This window comes from Ambystoma mexicanum, chromosome 10 (assembly GCF_040938575.1).
Source record: "Ambystoma mexicanum isolate Mex_15411 chromosome 10, UKY_AmexF1_1, whole genome shotgun sequence".
Lineage (NCBI taxonomy): Eukaryota > Metazoa > Chordata > Amphibia > Caudata > Ambystomatidae > Ambystoma > Ambystoma mexicanum.
The window spans coordinates 1,102,901,961-1,102,925,596 of record NC_090932.1 but is presented as its reverse complement, the minus strand read 5'-3'; the positions used below and the strand labels follow the sequence as shown (position 1 = coordinate 1,102,925,596).

At 42.7% G+C, this 23,636-nt stretch overlaps 1 long non-coding RNA gene across 1 annotated transcript in view; it reads left to right on the top strand.

The window, feature by feature from the left end:
- Positions 1-11,884, top strand: part of LOC138493291 (uncharacterized) — an 88,829-nt gene extending 76,945 nt beyond the window's left edge. The window contains exon 3 of the long non-coding RNA XR_011276358.1: positions 11,735-11,884. This is a non-coding gene — a long non-coding RNA (uncharacterized lncRNA). The remainder of the gene's footprint in view (positions 1-11,734) is intronic.
- The last annotated feature ends 11,752 nt before the right edge of the window (positions 11,885-23,636 follow it).

Sequence of the window (23,636 nt, the reverse complement as noted above, 5' to 3'; positions counted from 1 at the left end):
CGTTACCATGCCCTCACCTTCACTAAGCTACAATATTTAGATAGAGCTATTTCTGATCACTTTCCCTTGCAGGGTCTCTTTTGCTGGGACCTGAGGCATCCTGTGGTTCCCACTTGGAAACTCTCCACCAGTGCGCTAAACGACATAACGTTCGAGGAGTTATTGCACAGAGACATTGATGAATACTATGAAATGCATGAAATCACCATTGACACTAGGGAAATAGAGGCTCTCCAGATGTTTTGGACTCCTACTCCAAAAATCCCTCACCACTGACGTTCTTGGCTACGGCTGTTGGGAGTTGTAGTCCAAAACATCTGGAGAGCCAAAGGCTGCAGACCCCTCTAGTACTTAGAAGGGTCTGCATCACTAGAGCAACTGGAGCATGAAGGGCTCTGCCTTTCACATTAAATAGAAATGAGGAGAAGTTTGAGAGACGGAAACAAATACAGGAACAGGGCAGCTTCAAGAAATCGAATTGGCAGAGACCAGGAAAGAACATGTTGCAGTAACGGGGTCTCTGCAGCAATGTGAGTATAGAAGCTGGCAAGGTAAACAAAACAAATGTGGGGACGAATCGGTGAGACTCCTCCTATGGTTGAAATCAAGGCCTTAGACATGTGATCATAGCCATAGAAGACACAGATGGCGAAATAGTGAGAGCACATGAATTAATAAATTAAGTGTTTACTAAATAGTATCAACAGCTATATGCACAGCCCGCAGGAGTAGATGGACAAGGCTGTAGGAGCAGGGTCACTCCGGATATTGATGGCTGCAGATAGAGAGGTTGTAGAGTCCCCCTGTCATGAAGCAAGAGGTATTAATCACAACTTGGCCAATGTGTAAAGCTAAAATAACAGCGATGGTCTGCCATCAGAATGTTACACTGTATGGCTGCAGTCAAGCGACAATCAGGGTTCTTCTGATATCTGGGAAAGATGCACTAGAAAATTCAGCATAGAGACTATCACCCCTGAACCTAGATTCTCAAATATTCAGTAAGATCTTAGCTCGTAGACTGAAGCCCTTTGTGACAGGGAGATCAGAGAGGCTTCATACCAGGACGTGGCACTACGATCAAGCCGAGGTGAGTACCTCATGTGGTGATGGCCTTGGAAGAAGGCCCAGGGGAGTGCTCCATAGACTGAAGCCCTTTGTGACAGGGAGATCAGAGAGGCTTCATACCAGGAGGTGGCACTACGATCAAGCCGAGGTGAGTACCTCATGTGGTGACGGCCTTGGAAGAAAGCCCAGGGGAGTGCTCCATAGACTGAAGCCCTTTGTGACAGGGAGATCAGAGAGGCTTCATACCAGGACGTGGCACTACGATCAAGCCGAGGTGAGTACCCCATGTGGTGATGGCCTTGGAAGAAGGCCCAGGGGAGTGCTCCATAGACTGAAGCCCTTTGTGACAGGGAGATCAGAGAGGCTTCATACCAGGACGTGGCACTACGATCAAGCCGAGGTGAGTACCTCATGTGGTGATGGCCTTGGAAGAAGGCCCAGGGGAGTGCTCCATAGACTGAAGCCCTTTGTGACAGGGAGATCAGAGAGGCTTCATACCAGTACGTGGCACTACGATCAAGCCGAGGTGAGTACCTCATGTGGTGACGGCCTTGGAAGAAGGCCGAGGGGAGAGCTCCATGGCCTCTCTCGATGCAGAGAAGGCATTTGATGCTGTACAGTGGAGATTTCTATTTAGAGTCCTGGAAGCTATGAATTGTCTGGTGCACATACAACCGGTAAAGCAGTTATATACCAACCCAAGTGGAAGGACTGGGGCAGTGATTGTTTCGATAAGATGGCAGGTTCAAAGAGGCACAGGCAGGGTTGTCCCCTGTCACTGCTTCTTTTTACTTTAGTAGTAGAACCAATGGCCGGCGATTTGAGATCAGAGCAAGACAGAAAATGGATTGAAGTATCAGGCAAGGGACACTGTATGCAAATGATCTCTTCCCAATTTTAAGACATCATAGGCAAAATATATCACTCATGCTGGAAGTTGTGGAAAGTTTTGGTAAACGTTCTGGACTAGCAATAAGACGAGGAAAGTCGTGCTTGTTCCCATGGGTGTACCTGAAGAAGCTTCATCGGGCAGATCTCTCCCCAGGTCCCTTTAAATTGGGCTTGCAAAAGGTTTATGTATCTGGGGATGTGCATGAACCACTCTACAGACGGTCAATTCTGATAGCATGTACAGCGCATAGTCCGAGTGATTGACAAGTGTGTGGGATTCTGGTGTAAGTTACTGCTAGCGATGGTTGGTCGGATGGTGATAGGGCAAATGGTCGTTCGACCGTGACTGCTGTATGTGTTTGTGGCCGCCTCTCTTTGGATCCCTGCGGATACATTTAGGGATATATAAGGAGGCTAATTTGTAAACTTTAGTGGGCCAGCAGTAGCCATAGTGTGACACATAGGCCCTCATTAGGACCCTGGCGCTAAGTGTTTAACGGCGCCATAAAAGGCTGCGGCGCCGTTAAACACTTAGCGCCTTACTACGAGGTCCCTTTGCGGCACCCGACCTGAACGGCTGGTCTAGACCAGCCGTTAAAATAGGGACCAGCAAAGGGACTCTCGAGGTAAGTACGGTACCACAATTTGCAGTACCGTACTTACTGCCTTCCCCAGTCCCATTGAGCCCTGTGGGGCAAAAATGGGAATGGGGAAGGGCCATGGTGGCATGGGGAATTACCGGCCCGCCAACCTTGGAATGGGGTGGTAATTCCCCATTGAACATTGGCGGACTCGTTACGATACCGGCACCAACCATGGTGCTAATAGCGCCATGGTTTAGCGCCAGTATTGTAATGAGGGCCATAGTATGTTAACTCACAAGATTGAAGATGGGGGAATCTGAGTTTGAAGATTATTATTTACAGAGGTCAAAGTGGGCGGGAACTAAAGGGCACAACGTTGCCTTACTTTTTGGGGAAATCCGTCATCATTCCCTTACTTTATTCGACCCGGACCCCCGTTCCAGGACAGCAGCGAAGGACACCTTTATTTATTTATTTTATTTTCTCCACTGCTGCGGATTTGAACCCAGGCCGTGCTGGTAATACACTAGTGTGACATTCATTTGCATGGACTGCCTGGGACATAACGCTCCTTGCAGAGAAGTCACAAAGGCCTGCTCGGCAGTGACCTGTCTTCTGCAACTAACCATGGGTTGCTGCAGACACAGTGGGCCTCCTTATAATGTTGCCGGTATCCTGGCGGTAATTCTGTCTGAATACTGCCAAATGGTAACACTGTTACCGGCACTCGGTCCGCCGGTATTTCCGTCGGATTAGGAGTGCCAGTAAGGGTTGAAAATCCCCGTTCCATTGAGTCCTACAGGACTTCATGGAATGGGGATTTGCACTGGCTATTTTTGCTGGTAGGGTGGTGGAATTACCTCCAGGTCTTAGCTGGAGGTAATTCCGCCACCCCACTGGCAAACTAAAGCTGGCAAAAAACAGAGTGAGGCATCCATGGGGTGCATAGATTATAATGGAGAGACAAAGGAATGCAGAGAGGAGGTTAAGCATTGCAGATAATCACGGGACAGGCAGTCAGCATAGAGCTAAAACACTACGAGGCTCGGGTTAGATTTGGTGTACAGTGAAATGAATGTGCAAAATGTATGCATAAACATTTCGTGCATGCATTTTACTTCAGGCCATATTTCCATTCATTGGTATGGCGGAGACGGAGCACGGATCGGATCGTGATTTACAATTCCCACTCCTCCACCATACAGACACTCCATGCTGGCCTAAACGCGGTGGATGCCTGTGTAATATGCCAGCTTCGTACTTCAGCCAAACGCAGGCGGACTCCATAGGAATCCATTTTAAATGCTGCCTGCCACACATAAATACCAGGCGGCGATAAGAGTGCGAAGGGGAGGCATATAAGTGACTACGCCTCTGCTTTGCATCTCCCTTTTGCATTCGGACGTACAAAGGTTGAAAATGACGTAGAGGCGACCTGAATGCACCCAACTGCAAAAGTAAGCCGCCCCACTCTGCGTAATTTACATGGAACTCGTATATGACCCTCCAAATGTCCACCGAAAAGCTGTTCGGCGCTCTTTCTCTGCAAGTTGCTAGTATAGTCAAAGCCGAATAAAAAGGCAAGGACGTGAGAAGAACGTTGCTGGAGGTAAAGGCCTGTGGAAGTTACCAAAAGAAGAGTTGTGTAATAGGACTGCCAACATGGGAACAGATGCTCAGCTCACCGGCCTTCCCACCCCCCTAGTCGCAGAGTGAATTAACTCATAAAAGTGGCCGAAATTGGCCAGAAAAGTGGCCCGCTTTGACCAAAAAAACGTGCCTGGCCCGAGGGCAGTAAAGGCCTGTGAAAGCTACCAAAAGAAGAGTTGTGTTATAGGACTGCCAACATGGGAACATATACTCAGCTCGCCGTTACCCTTCCTCCCCCCTGCCCCTTCATCCCTCCCAAAAGTCTTGGGGTCCTCGGTTGAGGCTAGTCAGTTCAGCTGAAAACGTTGAAAGACCCAGGCGCCGTCCCTCTTTCTCACTCAAGCCCCCCCCCCCCCTCCACCCTCCCATCTCTCACTCACGGGACCCCTCTGCGTTCCTCCACAGCCCATCTCACAAACCTACTCTGGCCCTATGCCTTGATGACGCAGCTCAGCCCTGCAGGCTGGGAAGGCGCCATGCGGCGGGACGAAGTACTCGGGATCTGAGCGCGAAATGTGGTTCTCATCAGAGCATGGAAAAGTTTGCAAAACTAACCTCGGTGTCTGCGATTGTGAAAGTCTGAGTCAGAGGTAGACCTCGTGCGGAACCCGCAGTGCCGCCTGGGTAGCTAGCTCAGTAAAGAGAGATCGTGCTGATCGGGTTGCTTGGATAGGTTTCATTGGTTGCCTGCAGCGTGCTTTAAAGCTGCCATGCTGTTTCTAAACGTTGTATGTGTAGAGGAGAAATGACGGGACTAGGCAGACAAATGTCCTTAGTGGAGAGGAAGCAACATGTTTGCCTGTATAGCGCTTCACACGTCCGTCAGGACACCTCAAAGTGCCAAGGATGACGTGGAAAGCAGGAAGATAAATTAGCGAGAGCGAGTACGTGGGGGCAGTGTGTTGTGCAGCCCTGGACCAAAGAAAAGGGGCCACTCACTAGGAACATAGAAAATGACCCATGCTGCCTATATGACGACCCAGGACCTTGGCAGTTATATGGCAGGTTATATGGGCCCGTGGGATTCGAGCCCCAGCAAGTGGAGCTCAAAGGGCTGGGGCAGCCAACCTTGATGCACTGGGGCAGTTTGTACTTCAGTGCAGAGTGGTCCCCTGAAAACGTGGGAAAGGGCTCTTCTTTAAGGTAGAAATCACAGAGTTCCACACCTACCCTAATTAAGGGTTGTTTTTTTGGTTCATGCGGAGTAGGGGCCGATCAAGGGCTGTATTTATTATTTTTTATAATGCGCTAAATACGAAAAAGCCTGTAGGCATGAAGACAAACAACAACACACACACAAATCATGGCTGAGGCATGATCGGATTTGGCAACTGAAAGAAAGAGGAGTTTATCGCCCTGCGGCCCCTGGGCATGTTGCGCGGTAGACAAGAATGTTTAATAAATAAATAATAAATAAGATTGTTTTCCGAGAGGAACATGCTCCCAGATCCGGCGGTCTGCCTTCCAGCATCTTGATAACATGTTAAGGCACTGCCCCAGGAGGGCGTCACCGACTGCAGGTCATTGGCAACCCCTGCCTTTGTTTCTATTACGCCGCCCATTTGGCATGTATGTTATTGCAAGCTGCAGTAGAAACAAGTGTGAGATGGTGAGTGGGACTCGCCCATCTCTGTGGCCAGTCACAGCTCATAGGGACAGGCCCATTAGCATTGTTTAAAGTCCCCCCAATCCGCCTCCCCTCCAAAGTAAATACATTTTACAACATGAACTAATCGTTTAGACTTTCCTGTCTTGTGTCTGCTTGGATGACATTAAAACGACAGGCTCGCCAAATATGCAGATTTGCACATTTTGTTCATGCCCTGGATAACAAGATGCAGGTCATTGTGGTTGTCCCATGTGAGGTAGTCCAGACTGTGTGGCTGGCATCACATTGCACTGTGGCACATAATGTGGAAAGCTATAACTATACAGCGGTGCTACATGACAGGCAGTAAAGGAGATAGGACGTACAGTACAGGATTGAAGAGCTCCGATTCTGCACACTTTGTTAAAGAAACAAGCGTGCAGTGGTGGTTTCTCTACATTACTGGCTTTAATGGGCTTTTAAAAGGCTGATCAAAAGGTCCTCCTGGAATAGCTCATGGCCTAAGCTTGTGGTGCTGGCATGGCGAGAAAGCAGGTCAGGGAGGCCTGGTGCAAAGGTTACTTTCCAATGAAAGGAAATGCAGCAAGGAACCAGGAATGAGCATTCCTAAGACCAAACTTCTCATAAGGAAAAAAGAAGGCATCTTGGAGGCCCAGTGGTGGCCGTCTGCATTGTGAAGCACAGCAGTATTGTGATGGACTTTACCCACTCCTTTGCTTCTTAAACAAGTATTATTTTGTGTGGTGGGGGGGGTGATGAAGCTCATCAACAATGGAAAGGGAGTGCTTTCAGAAATGGGCATGAGTATGTGAGTATGTGTATCATATTAGACTGAGAGTGAGTGCCACCACTGACCTCAAGCTCACCTGACGCAGAGGCTTCCTACGCTGGCAGCATGTGCTGAGCACTCATCTCCCATTTACCAGCACAGTGCGCTTGCGCTACATGGGGCCACCTGCCTGGCGCCACACACCATGCCGCAACCGCCCTCCCCTTGCCGATGTGAGAGCTGTAAGGGGGCAGAAGGAAGGGCCTGGCTTGGTGGTGGCATGGCTGTTCTCAGAAACATTTATTAAAGTCAATTGTGGGTTTGGAAAAATGCTTCCATATCCCTAAGAACTAAGAGGGGTTTCCCTGCCTCAAAAGAAACTAGGGAAAACGTCAGGATGTCAAAATAAAACGTTAGTCACCACCATTTATGGGTCGCACCTGCGACCCCTGAGGTCTTCCTTGCTGCCCCTAAAAAGACAAAAGTAACTTTAAAAAAATAAATAAATAACTGAGGCTCCTGGGCTGTGGCCAGCAGCATGTGGCTCTTTGTTTCTGGAGTGTCTGGTTTTCTGTTAGCTGTAGCTGGTAAGATAGCTTAGTGGGTTGAGCGTTCACTGTTGCAATGTGTGTGTGATCTGCAGGTTGTAGGTTCGACTCCCGGCAAGGCCAATTCAGCCTTTCATTGTGCTGAGGTTGATAAATTAGTATCAACACAGGTAGGGTGATATTGTATGTATTTTTGTCCTATATTAAGCACTTAAGCGTAAGTGCTACATACTAACGCACCGTTATCGTTCGGTCTTGGACGTCTGCTTGCATTCACAGTAAATTGGTAATATGGGCCTATACACCCTGATATTAAGGATACATGTGGTGATCCATTCTTGCATATATTTAGATCACTTTACAGTGATATTGTAACCACATTTTTTGAAGTGTACTTAGAAACAATGCTATGTGATGCCACTTCCTGTTTTGTCAAGGGGTGAAAGGTCATGTTCCATCGCTTCCTGCCATCAGAGGTCCAGGGACGTGGGATGTCACTTCCGCTATCCCTGGCATTTTGGTGCAATGATATCTCTGGTCAACGTCGTGTCCAAAAACCCTAATTTCGACCCTAACACTAACAACACATATCTAAAGTGCAAAGATGGTTTTCTCTCAAAAAGGTGATGACGAACTCCTTCATGAAAATAATAATAATAATTTCGCATTTATATAGCGCTACAAACCCTCAGGTATCTGAGCGCTGCTTATTATTACCCACGGTGTGTGGTGCTCATTTATCGACCTCGGAAGGATGAAAGGCTGAGTTTGGCCCTGCCGGGATTCTGCACGGATGTCAAAGCGAGCGCTCTACTCGATGTGCCACTTGACCGGCAAAGGAAAGTTCTAAATGTCAATGGTGGTGTTAACAAAATAAAAAAGTTCTCTTTCAAGGGATGAGGTGTTCCAATCTTCGGGAATTGCTCCTTTCGCCTAGCTCCTGATTTGTTCCAATTCACAAGCTAAGAAGTAGGCTCATAAAAACAATAAACAAAGTTTACTTCACACCTGGTTTCCAATGTGGGTGTGGGTCCCACACTCTATGTGTTGTTTGCAACCAACTTGGTTTATTCTCCTGTTAATTATGGTGCCTCTTAATATTTCCTCCTCTCTCTCTCTGGGTCCCCAACCCTCTGATACTCTTTTTTAAATGTGGGTGTGAATCCCAGACTCGCAATATGGTGCTTTGACAACCTGGTTCACTCTCCTGCTAAAGTTGTTTTGCTTCAGTATTTCTGTCTCTTGTTTTTAGGTTCCCCAACCCTCTTATTCTCTGTTTTAAATGTGGGTGCGAGTCCCAGAGTCGCAACTGTCCTCTTGAATAGCTTGGTTCACTCTCTTGCCAAGCTTTGGCTTCTCTTGCTGTGGTTTCATTGTTGATTAGGGCATCCGACCCTCTGTCTCTCTCTATTTCTCTCAGCCCGTAGTATTCTCTGACTTCCAGGCTTCCCAACCCTCTCACTCGGTTCTCTGTGCACTTCTCCCGGCTTCCCCAGACTTCCTGTCTCTTCCCATCAGCCCACGTACCTTTGTTTTTAGTCCGCTTCTTCTGGGCCACGGGACTCCTTCACGAGGCTCTGGTAGCGTTCAGGCTTGTTTTCGTGCTGGTCGCCCATCGGCAGCATTCTGCATCATTCTCGCAGTCTCCTCTCAGCTTGGCGTTGCTTTAGACACTGTGGGAAGTCTCAGGTCTACTCGAGAAGCAAGTCTCGTAGTACCCAGGTCTTGAGCTATGCTCACTCTCTCTCCTTACCCGGCGAGCAGCATCTCCGTTCTCTGCTTCACGGTTACCGGATCGGCTTCCCCAACAACACTTGTACGGAGGATCTCTCTCGCCTCCCGACTGTAGGCCGTCCCTGGTCCCTTCAGCCTCTTCTGAATGCCAAGCCCGATGACTTCTTGGCCCTTTGTTCCTTCTGAAGGGAATCTCCTCTTCTGGGGTTTCTCCAGGGAGGACTGGGAACTCTGTCAGCATCCAAAGGTTCCCCGTCTCCCAGATATGAAAATTGGTCCACAGCCCCTTCTGCTTCAGCACATCATTTCTGTTCCTTGCGCCTCCAGGGAGGGCTTGAACACACTTCCTGGTTTTCCTCCTCTATTTCTACTACTTCTGGACTAATAGGAAGTGAGTAACCACTAGACTGTTCCATGTGGTTTTGATAGGTAATCTTCATGCTTCTGCACCTCTTCCTCGTCACAGTACTGATCTTATGACTTCCTTGTGAATCACTGGGGATCTTATTTCTCACAGTACTGGGAATGAGATCTTCACTTAGGTTATTCCTATTCTTCCTCATCCCAGCACTTTCTAGGGGAACGGTAGGGGGACAATAATTCATGATGCTATTAGAGATGGGGCTGATCATAGTGTTGTAGTTTGTGGATGGCCCTTTAATCACCTCAACCCAAAATAGGCCCAATACCTAAGAAGCAGTTAAGTACAAGGTTGTACATAAAGCAAGATTATTGTACAAATCTCCGGGAATGGTTAGATGGTGTTGCAGGATCAAACTAACCCAAGTCTCAACAATACTACATCCGTTCACATCTTTTATACAGTTTTGCAATAGTTAAAAAAAACTCCCAAATACTTTATTGTAGTCCAACCCCCAAGCATGATTGGACAGAAACCTCATCAAAGAAATCACATCTTTTCCCAATTCTTCCATTTCCATTGGCCAGTCTTAACTTGATAGTCATCTTCAGATAATATTCAGAAAACACCTCTTCTTAAGATTCGCCAATACTAGGCAATGACATCAGTACATTGTTAAAGATTGGTATTGAAGCATAAGTCATTAATAGCAATAACTGGCCTATGGCCTTTAACTTTAAGTGTGATTGTACATGGTCCACTTACATAGTTTAGCAAATATGTGGAAGGCCCGAATAAACAGGATCTTCTTTGAACTACTGATTGCGATCTGAACTACCCCAGATTCCTGGCGCTTCTGAAGGGTTTATGGTAATTTCATCTAAAACCATTGCATCTAATGCCATTACATCGAATTGTTTCCATCAAAAAAATGTCCATCTAATGCATTTAAAAAAAAAAAAAAAAATTTGGGGGGGTCCCGCGGAAACTCCCATTTTTTACCCTTTAAAATGCACCTTAACAAAAATGACCCTTTACCCCCCAAAAATATGCATTAGATGGAAATCTTTTAGATGGAAACATTTTGATTGAATGTTATTAGATGGAATGGGTTTCGATGAATTGACTATATACCTTCTGAAGACATGCTAATTTATGCGACCACTACTCCAGAACATACAGCCTCTGGTTTCGACCTATAAAAACAATTGACTGCTGGATACCCTGGCCTTGGGGCCCATTTTTGTTGCCAGCCCAAAACAAATGACCAACTTCCTCTTCTCGACTTCAATGCAATGAACAAGATAACATCTGTTCTCTTGCAGAATTGTTGAATCATAAACCTTCATCCTGTTTGCAAGTTGACTTTCTTACTAGATGACTCATTCTTCTTTCCGTCAAGGAATGTCCCTGCTACTTAAAATTCATGTGCAGTAGCTAAACGCAAAGGTTAAAGTTACTGATTTACTCATTTTCTACTGTCTGAAAACCTGAGAATGTCAGTTTAAAAGTCAAAATGCATTTTGCGAGAGAGCCTCAGCTACCTTGATTTTTGCAAAGCACCCTGTGTGTAGATTGTGTTCATGTTGCATTTGCAGTTTTAATATTGTATCTTTCTACATGCTTGAAGATCTTATATGTATACATTCTAAACAGCAGTAACACTAAAAGTAACATATCCCATCCATAATTAACTGCACTCAATACATATGAATTTGCAACATTGTGCCCAGTTCACTGCCATCGCCTCATCAATATTGTGAGCGCAACATGAACCCCTCGTAATCATGGGGACCCTTCTTGATCACCGCAACATTAGGAAGAGTGTCTAGGGTTATGTGATCGGCAATAATACTGTGTTTTCTGGGGATGATCATCCCTAATCCAATAAGGGGCTTCCTCTCCCATGTGATCCTCCCCCTGTGTACCACCCCCAGGGGGACTACTGTACTGTGGATGCACTACCCTGGCCCCATGGATAAGGTCTCCCCCTAGGGGAGACGGAACGACTTCCTCAGATTCGTCACATACCACTGTCCCCCAGACAATGAAAGGCAAATGGAAAATCTCTGTGTGTAAGGGCAGTTTACAGAAGGAGCATCGAGATAGCTTGCTCCAGAGATAACACAGGAAAGATGCCTACCTGCTCCAGCCTCAAGCCCCAAATTTACTAGGCCTCCATGCCCAGATGCTTGGCCTTCCTGCTCAGTTAGAGACATTAAAAATAAAAATTAAAATGTACTCCTTTTGCTCAACATGTATCTCTAATTAAATATATTTTGCAGATTGCATTATTATATGATTTGCATTTTTTTAAAATTATCTTTTAAAAATCAAAATACTATTTTAGCTCTGAGAACGTAAACATTAACATATATCAATACCAACTAGAGATGGTTGGATGTGTGGTCTACAGTCTAAATTGCTGGGGTGGGGCAAGCTTGCAGTCCATGTATTCTGCTTTTGTAAAAAAAGAAACATGGCTATTGCATCATGCTCCTCTCTCTCAGTTTCAAACAGGCTATTGCAGAGTGGAATCTCTGGCATCATGGAACGTTCACCTGATGGCCACATGCGGGTTCCATGATGAACAGTTGAGACAGAGGCCTGTCTGCGGCAGAGATGGGTGACCGGTGATTGCATGCTGATATCTACTACCGTCTGATGATACTTGATGAGATGACCACTTACAAGTTATGCTGTACTTAATAAACAGCGCTACATGAAGATGAGGCTAACTGGCATTGCTGTGTGTGATCTTTGGATACAATCAATGGAAGATAGCTCAGGGGCAATGCACTCGCCTTGGATACAAGACGACCCCCGGTCCGCGCTTAGAAACCTCTGGGTATTAAGCACGTTGTAAATAACCAATTACAATTACAATAGCTATCATGAAAATCGAAGCCACGGTTTTGAGCACAGTCGCGCTGCCTTTTCCATGGTATCTGCTCCGAGGAGCCAGTAAGGGTCTGGGACCGGATATTGAAGATTAGGCCTGCACAGTGTTGTGTGGGGAATAGGTGCAGGTTAAGAGAAGGAGCAGTGAAGGGTTGGCATGGGAAGGCTGACAAATAGGACACAGGGGGATTAGGCACCATTCACCAGCTTTATACATGGGATTGCATCTGTTAATAAAGCCTGCAAACATGCAAAGATGATTGACTGGCACAAATTTCCTGAGTACTCATAACACCTGAAATCTCCTGGCGCTCCCTTCCATTTTGGTGATTTGATGTCACTGCCTGGGCTCCACCAATACATTTGTGAAACTGGCACCCATGGACCTTGGTACAGGGACCGCTGCTCAGCATCACTATGGAGAACTAGGAGAGAAAGAGAGAGAGAGAGAGAGAGAGAGAGAGAGAGAAAAGGAGCACCACCCATAATAATGGAAGGGAGCAACAGCCTTCTAGCAGATGGGGCAAAGGGGCCACCCACATGGGTCCACCGCAGAGGTAAAGGGAGCACCGCCCTGGATCCCTGAGAGAAGGAGACTGCAGCCAGTGCCATGAAGTAAAACATATCACCATCCAAAGACAGTTAGATAGAAGTGCAACTGTCCACAGACACAGAGAGGACAAATACCACCATCAGGACACCAGTAGTATACACAGCCAAGGCCGTGGAAGGAGGGAAAGGTACCACTGGTCAGGACCAAGTCTGCAAAACGAACAACACACAACATCCACAAAGGCATAAAAATCACCGGCAAGGACTCCAGAGTGAAAGGAACCATCACCTAGGACCAGTGGGAGAAAGGCACATCTGCTGATGTTGGGCAACATGGAAAAAAGATCACAGCTCAGGACTATTGGGAGGAAGGCCTCTAGGCATAGGGCTGCGCAGGGAAAGGCACCACCACCAAAGGAGACATAGAGGAAAAGCGACAACCACCCAGAAACACATAGATGAAAGGGTACCATTAACGAAGAAGACAAAGTAGAAAAGTACCACTATCCAAGACACCAGAAGGAATGATCCACTGCCAAGGCCAGAGAGGGAAAGGGGCCACTAACAAGGACCAAAGATTCAAAGCAAACACCACCCAACAGCCACAAATGTATAGCAACCACTGCCTTTGACTCAAGATGTAAATAGACCATCACCTAGGTCCCTGGAGAGTGAAAGGGATAACTGTGACTGATCAAAGTGGGAAAGAGATCACAGCTCAGCACCACATAGAGGAAGGGACATCACCCCAGTGCCATGCACAGAAAGGTACCACCAATGAGGACAAACAGAGGTAAAGCTACAAACTGAAATAGACACACAGAGGAAATAGTACCACTTAAGAAGAACACAGAGAAGAAAAGTACTGCTGTTCAGAACACCGAAAGGAAAGATCCACAACCAGGACCACAGAGGGACAGTGCCCACTGGCCAGGACCAACGTTACAAAGGGAAAACCACCCAAGATAAATGGAGGAATTCGCTTCCAAGGGCCCCACAGGAAAAGGGACCTATACCCAGTGCAAAAGGGACAACGGGAGGACTGTTGATGGTAACTCAGCGATGTTGATGGTAACTCAGCGATAGAGATCGCAGCTTAACTACAGAGATTAAGAGACCCTGACCAATACAGGTAAAGGGCCACCAGCATGAGGCATGGATTCAAAAGAACCACTGTAGAGGACCACTGAGTGAAGGAGACCACAACTAAGGACTATGGATATATCAAGAGCACCTCCTGGGGCCTGAGTCAGAGAGAAAAAAGAGCCACTGTCCATGATCATTGAGACAAAGAGATCATCACCCAGGTAGAGATAAGGAAAGGTGTATCCAACCAAGAACGGGAACTGAAAAGGACAACCATTGAGGTGCAGGTGCTGAAATTAACCACCCACTTAGGACAATAGAGAACAATGGACAACTTGTTTGGAGCAATTAGGGAAAGGACCCACCAACCAGAGATCAGATGGAAATAGACCACTAAAGAAAAGGATCCTCTGCCCAGGAATACATTGAGACAGCAAAACAGTGGAATTCTAAACATCTTTACATTTAGGCAAAACTATTTAAACAAACATCCTGTGCATCTTATGGTTCTGGAATAATGCATAGGAGGATCTGCATATTGAGGCTGTTCTGCCACCAAAAAGTTGAAGACATGCACAGTAGTCTATAGGCAGGTGCACCATTCACCCAGTGGGGACGTTCTTGTATCAAGGGCACATATATATATATATATATATATATATATACACACATATAGAAAACCACCTTCTATACAAAACAAACTCTCCCCTAGTTTGTTTCAGTCACCCAAACAAAGTAATAGTACTTGGTTAACAACAAGAATAACAGGTTTCTACACCTGTGTCAAATGTAAAGCATGCCGCCATGGGATGAAGATCAAAGCTTTCACAAATCCTCGAACAAAGAAAGAAGTTAAAATTAAATATGATCTGAGATGTTTCACACAATTTGCTATCTACGTGATCACCTGCGATTGCAACCTGTGGTATGTTGGCAGCACAAAGCTGGAAGCCAGTCTACGAATATTGCAACATCTTCGTGCAATTAAAAATCATGACATGTCCTATCCACTTGCAAAACATTTTGAGGAGGTCCATCAGAATGACATTAGATTCTTTAAATATTTTGTCATTGACACAGTGGGAATACATCCAAGAGGAGGGGACAGATTACGAACCCTAAGACAAATGGAATCTAGATATATTGTGGACTTCAACACCAAATACCCAGGAGGTCACAATCGTGACGAAGAATTATATGCATTCCTGGGATCTTGAATTTTTGAAATATTTGGAAACTTTGAAAGTCATCAATATCGCTCTGTGTTGTATGTTTATGATGACACCATTCTCACTGTGATTGCACAAACATTTTAAATATCTCTTATTTTTATGTATCTGATTTGCCAACATAACAAATTAAGTTTCTACTATATTATGTTTAATTTGGACGCCTATGCATTATTTTGCAGTTTTTTTGCATTTATTTTTTATTTTTCCTATCTCTTTATTTAATAATTTTATATCACTATATTAGCACATATGTTTGGAAAATAAGAGAGGTTGCTTTACATGCATGGGAATTGTGTTTAGTTTTTATTAAATATGCTAGGTGTACTATCATTAAGCAATGAACGGTATGGAAAGTTTAAAACCATCTATGAACTGCATGGTTTGTGTCAACGATAATCAATAGAATATAGACTATGGACTGGTTAATAACCTTAAAGTTGGAAACACTGTGACCCGTATTCTCAGCATTATCCTGAGACACGTAATACTAACATATGAATGTAACATCCAGCACCTAGTATCTTGGATCTTTTTAGTTGTAGATGCTATTTCATCAAGTAACATACTCACATAGTGTGGATTGTTTTTAAGATGTTTGCATTTAATATATGAGATGTGATTTTAAAAATATAGCACTAAGCACTTTAACATATCTGACATGTTATTAGAATAATGTTGAATAGGCAACGTATATATATTTTTTATATATTTTTTGTACTTACATTCTTTGCCTCATTTATCAGACAATCCAAGATATGGGCTGGCCAAGTTACAATATACAGGCGCCCGCAAGGGTAACATACTGCCTTTAGTGGTACATCAGTCCAACTCATGTGTCTCACTATGAGTACTTATAACATTTACTTTTGATTTTACTGTCCTTTCTGTTTATTTATGATTGAAATGTGTATGATGGAACATACCTTAGAGGCACCCGCAAGGGTTACATACAGCCTCCTATGCTTTTAGATTATCATGAGTAGTTTTACAATATGCACCCCTATGATAGCACCTAGCACCTTGTTATTCAATAGTCCATTGACTTTTATATGGCACATAGCACTTTAATACACATGAATTGTCTGTATTGTTAACAAGTAAAAACATGTTTTTTTTTTCATGTAAGCACTTGACACTTTACAGTAGTATAAGCTATAACCACATGTTAGCCCACTGGGGCTGAAACAATATGGTCATTGTTAATAGGAATTGTTGAATAATCATTAATTTAAACACATTTTCTGTGTAACTGAGACAAAATGGAGTGGAACGATTATGATAGCGACAATTCTTTGCTATTTGTCCACATTTAAACCACTTGGGATAATTGGTATTTGAGGCAAATGCTAATGAAATTATAACATTACAGCACTGTATATTTTTTCAAAAAGTTGTAACAAATAACAGCACATAAATGAGGAACCACACATTTACAACATGGCCGTGCTTTTAACAGACAATTGCTATTCCACTCTAGTGCTAAACATTGAAAATGGACTTACACACTACTCCCTATAAAGCTATAGTCCTCTCTCTATGTCACATACCAGACGAAGCCTGAGTAGGGTGAAACGCTTAGTTCTCTTTTTTCTGCACTGGAAACTGCTGCTGCCTCCTTTGCCCATGCACTTTTAACTAATAAAGGACATTTGGCTGCACGGAACACTGACTGCTTGTGGATTTGTTTTCTGTGACTTTCAGTCTCTCATCAAAAGCATCGCCAGAGTGCCGTTGTGCCCCGGATTGGTCTCCAATCTTTTCTTTGTTATATATATATATATATATATATATATATATATATATATATATATATATATATATATATATATATTCAGTGAAAAAAACTTTGTTAAAGGGACGTTATGGTTAAGTTGCGCTACTAAAAACCTATGAAATTCAGTGAAAAAACTTTGTTAAAGGGACGTTATGGTTCCAAGTAAAACCGAAAAACCCTTGAAATTCGCCAGTTATGGTAAGCTAAGCAACCATAACTCGCGCCACCACCGTGCACTGCTAAGACTAACACCCAGGACATCAAAGATAACATCACAAATGTCATTGAGGACATCACTGATGACATCACATGTGTATGTACTTCTCATGAAATATGTGTAGAAGGGATTCTTATTATGTTGTGAAAAAAGTGTCAAGAATCATTGCAAGAAATATACCCTAATAAGTGCATTGAACGATGCATTGATATAAATAGCATCCTATTATGGGGTTCTATCTAGTATACTAAGCTACTCATACAGAAACATAACATTGTGTGCAGCGTACAGATTAAGGTATGATATTCGTAATGTTAATATGTTGAATAATGAAATGATAATTGTTTTCTTAATAGATTTTTGTGTACTGTGAAATATGTAATAAGTAGCTAATAAAACCCATGTATTACATAATCGCATTACTATAGACAAAACACAAAGACACAAGAACACATACCAATATGGGTATATACAGGGAAAGTGAAGTTAGCAAAAAAGCACAAGTAGTAGCAGAAACAATTCATAACTTAACTGATTAGTTTCATGCAAATAAATGATTGCTCTGTTTCAAAGCTGCTATTTACCCTATGTATATGTATCACTTGATGTGATTGGACCCTAAGGAAAGTAGTGTGAGTACAATGTAAACAAATATGACCATATACAGGGAAAGTACAGCCATAAAACAAAAACAGAACTATCAGAAAGTGCTCATAACTCTAGTGATTATCTTTATGCACAAAAAGGATTGCTGTCTTTCAAGCTTGTGTTTTCCCATATGTATATGTTTCATATGATGTGACTGTACTCTAAGGGAATTACTGTAAGAACCTACTAGAAGGATATGTCTACAAATAAAATAAAATTCTTAGTTTCTGACTGTTACTGAAGAAAACCATGTGGCCTAGATATGTCAGCAAAAGAAAAAATAGTGAGCCAGACATGTGATGTCATCAGTGATGTCATCAATGACATTTGTGATGTCATCTTTGATGTCCTGGGTGTTAGTCTTAGCAGTTCATGGTGGTGGCGCGAGTTATGGTTGCTTAGCTTACCATAACTGGTGAATTTCAAGGGTTTTTCGGTTTTACTTGGAACCATAACATCAATTTAACAAAGTTTTTTCACTGAATTTCATAGGTTTTTAGTAGCGCAACTTAACCATAACGTCCCTTTAACAACGTTTTTTTCACTGAATTTAATAGGTTTTTAGTAGCGCAACTTAACAATAATGACTTTGACTTTATATACATGTCATATGGAACTGACTAGATCTCTTCTTATGAACTTGATGTCCGCGAACTTATTTAATGTTCGCGGACATGTTCGGAGAACAGTACCACTACCTTAAAACTGTGGGGGGGGGGGGTGGTGGGGTATGTTTGATTGTTATATCATAATATAGGAACATTTAACAAATTCAAAAAGCAGCACACAAACACATTATACATAGTAATACATAAGAAATGTAACCCATATATGTAACACACTAACCATTCATTTAAATACAATATGTTCTGAAATGGAATATACCACAAGAAGATAAATTGGCTTCCAACATAATCACCTCACAGACACAACAGAACTGAGAACAAGACCAGACCCACTGAATACATAGGACTTATCTTACCAGAAATAGTAAGTGTACTTCATTTTTCTCATATATTTATAAACTTTCTGTATTAGATTAAAAAATATATTATCTTTTTTTTTTCTCACAGAAATGTCTAGTACTCTGGAATGGCTAGAGGACAATTTCCCACATGAAGAAATGTCACAAGATAAACCATTTATTTATTATTTTTTTATATACATTTAACATATATATTATTTTTTTGTACAGAGCATACCAAAATAGAAAAAACTTCAGAAAACCCTGTTATGGATAACAGTCTTCACAATATAGAAGAAAAAATGGATGTATTGTTGGCTAATTTTAATAATTTCAAAACTTTTGTAGAAAATCATTTCAAACCAAAAACCTCGTACAATTGCCCCACATGTACTTGTCCCTCCTCATCATATCCCAGTTAATTATCCCCAAACCCTCTCCATAATCCAAAACGTTTTGATGAGATTTCCATCCCTTCTTCACCTAATACCAATCATGTTGAAACCCCAAATTCTCCTGTTTTTGTTTCTGTTTCTGCCTCACCTTCTCTGTCATAAATTATTAATATATGTTAAATAAAGTTTGATTTTTATATTGTATTGTGAATAGTTTCCGTTTTTTTTAAAAAAAACAATAAAAGTGTCCGCGGACAGTGCGAGTGTTCTGAAATGTTCATACATAAACGAAAATGGAGGTGTCCTGGAGAACACCACACCTGTTCGTACTGTTCGCTAGCAAGTTGAAACTGTTCTAAGAACACAAGTGGTGTCCTGAAATGTTCGTAAAGAAACAAAAATTAAAGTGTTCTAAAGAACACTATATCTGGCCGTAATGTTTGCTATCAACTTAAAACTGTCCTAAGAACACAATTGGTGTCCTGAAATGTTCGTAAATAAACGAAAATGATGTGTCCTGAACAACAGTACAACTGTTCGTAGTGTTCGCTAGCAACATGAAACCGTACTAAGAACACACGCGGTGTCCTGAATTGTTCGTAAACAAACAAAAATTAAAGTGTCCTAAAGAACACTATACCTGTCCGGTACTGTTCGCTAGCAACTTCAAACTGTTCTAAGAACGCTATTGGTGTCCTGAAATGTTCGTACGTAAACGAAAATGGAGGTGTCCTGAAGAATACTATACCTGTTCGTAGTGTTCGCTACCCAATTGAAACTGTTCTAAGAACACAATTGGTGTCCTGAAATGTTCATACATAAACGAAATTACACGTGTCCTGAAGAACACTATATCTGTCCTTACTGTTCGCTACCAAGTTTAAACTGTTCTAAGAACACACGCGGTGTCCTGAAATGTTCGTTTCACATGTGTCGCACTTTTAATTACTTCAGAACCCGAACAGTGTCCGTAGGACATCAATGCGCATGCGCTAACCAATCTCCGTGCACTTGGTGTCCTGCGGACAGGCGCTTCCTTCGCGGACTAGTTCGCGAACGGATCATATGACCGCACCCACGCTCCTCGTGTGTCCTGAAATGCGGACACTGTTCGTGTCCCCGAACAATTTAAAAGTACATTTTCAGTTAATCCATAATATTTTTCAATAAAATCTCACCATGGCACAAGTCCCACATAGCAATCTTGAGTTTCTATATACCTTTTGAAACTTTCCGATCCTTTTTTTGTGTTCGATCTGTCCGCGGACAGTGCGCATGTCCGCAAACCGCGCACAAGCACCCCTATAAAAGACCACGCCCAAGAGCTTATTCCCATTGTGTTTCTGGCTATTCTTCAGAACACAGTGATTTTTGCTGCCACCTGCAGACTACACCATCATCGAGATGGCATCCTTGGCTGCTGAACTGCCACTTAGTGCTGCACCTGCTTCAGCACCACCCCCAACCCCTCCACCACCACCACCTCCCCAAGGGCCTGAAGAGGGGAACAGGAGTGAGGATGCGGAGGAGGAAGAAGAGGATGATGAGAATGAGGTAGAGGAAAACCCTACTACCCGCACTAGGCGTGAGTCTTGGGTGTGGCGGTTATTTACCATTCATGGTAATGTTCCTAAGGCTTGTGCGAACCGTGTTACCTGCAATGAGTGCAAAATGATACTGAGTCGCGGGAAGCACGGTAAGTACAGCTTTGGGACCACTACTATGAAGCGACACCTGAGGTCATTTCACTCTGGGGCTATTCGCAGGGTTGTACCTTGCGAAGAACGTAGCAGGTTGATTTCCTCTACTTCATCCTCTGTTTCTGATCCTGTCACCACAAGGACCACCTCTGTGGGACAGCGTCTTCCTCAAGCTGCCTCACAGGCCATACAGAATGCTGATGACCCTTACCTTTTGAGGGTCACAGTTGTATGTATGTACTGTGACACAGTACTCTGCAGGGGGGAGCGACTTCGGAGTGCTTTTGAGAGTATCGTCTCAGAGCACGAGAAGACCTGCTCACTACCCAAATAAAACCCACTCTACATCTTCCTCTCTCAACTCGCCCTTTCTTATCCCTGTGGTTGGTGTCCCCCCCTTTACCCTCCTTTACCCTCCTCTCCTAGTGTGTCGTGTCTGAAAAACCAAAAAAATACAAAATTACAAAAATCAAAAAAAAATAAGGCTCTTTTCAGAGCCGCCTTTCCCAGTTAAAAAATAGAAGTGAAAATAAAAGAAGCAGGGCTCTTTGTATTTTTTAGAAGTCCGCAGACAGTCCGCGAACATTAAAAAAAATTGGGTTGCTACTCCATCACAAACATTGTAATTTTCTCTGGAAAGAAGTGGTGGCTCTGAAAAGAGCCTTTGGGTGGTGTTTGTAAATCAAAAATTGTAAATGCTTAACATCTACTTCAAAATCGTTGTTGTAATTTCAAAAAAGGTCGCAATGCATTTTGTACATTTCTCAGAAAAATCTGATTGCCAGCATAAGTAAGATGGACTCCATCTCTGCGAAAAATGTATGTACTACAAAACATAATATTTTCATTGTGAAAAGAAGACATGCCAAAATCTCTTAGAAAGGCACAAACAGCCTTATTAACATTGCTCCTTGCTTTTTCCATTTGTGGACCAAATGAAGAAGAACGAAGCCACATTTGTCTCTGCGCAATCCGTGAAAATATCACTTGAGAATTAGGAAACATGCCCATAACCTTCCTAAGTCCTTCTTTCATAGCAAATTGCAAAAACGTTCCAGTCACATGTCCTAAACTGTTCCCTCCACAATGAATTACAATTATGTCTGGATGTTGCTCTGTCTCCAAAGTAGCACAGAGAGGTAGCAAGTCCAACCACTTCATTCCACGTACTCCGTGCCAGTGTACTTCCACATGTGGGAATCCAAGATCTACAGCTACTCCACAGCTTTCCGCATGCACCTTCAACCAATGTATCCACGAATCTCCTAAAATCCAAACAATCTGTTTTCTGAAACACACAGCCATAGCTATCTTTTGTTCTCTCAGCAAAAAGAGTATCTGAGAAAATCTCTCCTGGCACAACACACCCACCAAACTTTTCTGACCAATCCCTTTCAGTGCTTATTCTCATTTGCATGACTTCTGAACCCAAAAATCCCCAGATGTAACTCCTGATGTCCGCGAACTACCGCCATGTCCGCGGACATATCGTAACATGAACAGCCCTTCTACCATTTCCACTACACTCTCTCTGCCATTCCCTCATTGGATGTACCTCAAAAATCACATGACCATGCACCAATCACATTAAAGACATCTAACTGCATCATCATAGATCACCACTGCAAATGTACTCTGAATCTCTCTGAGTACAAGTGTCATATGATTGGCAAGCAGCATCTACCAAAAATACTGTACAAGTCTTCAAGATTTCTACTTGCAGCTCCATGCATATCCATATGCATGAACACAAACTTCAGGTATGCATACTTTCTGTATAGTAGATGAACACATTTGCAAACAGACTTTTACCTTGTAAAATCTGTAAAATGAATTTACTGTACTTTTTTCAATTTCCCAAAATCAACTATCACTTATAAACCTTTATACTATTTACTTTCTTTATACACACACACTCAAATCATGTTAAACTAACATTTTTTAAATGAAATATATAGACTACATATATTCAAACAAAATTGCATGCAAACACAATCTATGTTTAAACCTTTATAAAAATACTTATACAATTTCATATTTTTTGTTTTTATTTATTTATTTACTTAATTACTTTAAATTAGACATGACATTGAGGCGCTATTACCTAGAACAGTTTACTTACACAGTACAGACCAATTGTGTTTCCAAATGTTAGTACTTCACAGAAATGCAACAAACAATCCTGACAACACATATAGTGTTTATGGAATAAGACACGAATTGGACTACTGTGCTGGAATGGTGAAATTCACTATAAACTCACAGGAAGATCCACAAGAATGTTTAATGTACTTACTACAAGTACTGGAAAACAAAAACATACCTATAAAGGAAATCTTCCAGATTTCATACATGTGGAAACATACATGCACTCCGTGCAACAATGTGACACAAGAAGAAATTCCCAATGAACGCTTCATATATATATCAATACCAAATTGTGAATCCATTCCATTTCAGCAACTTGTACAACATGCAAACCATGGTAGATTATGCTCTATCTGCAATTCAGATAATCGCTCCACGTTAGTAATACAAACACATAGTAAATACGTAATACTAATGCTTCTACGTTACAATGCAGATGGTACCAAAAACAACTGCAAGCTGACTAGATTCACACATAGTCAAATATCACTTGGTAAGAAAACCTTTACAACAATAGGTATAATCTACCACGCAGGAGCCACAACCAATTCAGGGCACTACACGGCATATATAAAAAAGAAATGTGGATGGTTTGAATGTAATGATAGTACCATTACTCTAAAGCAGAGATTACAAGCAAATCTTACAAACGCTTATTTGATGTTCTTAAAACCAAAATTTGATAAATAAACTGTATTTAAACCTTTAAGTAAATTTGTGTTAAGAAAATATAAACTGTTAGAATACTCCAAAAGCTATCTAACTGCTCAAAGATTCTACAACAACTAATCAGATAAATGAATAC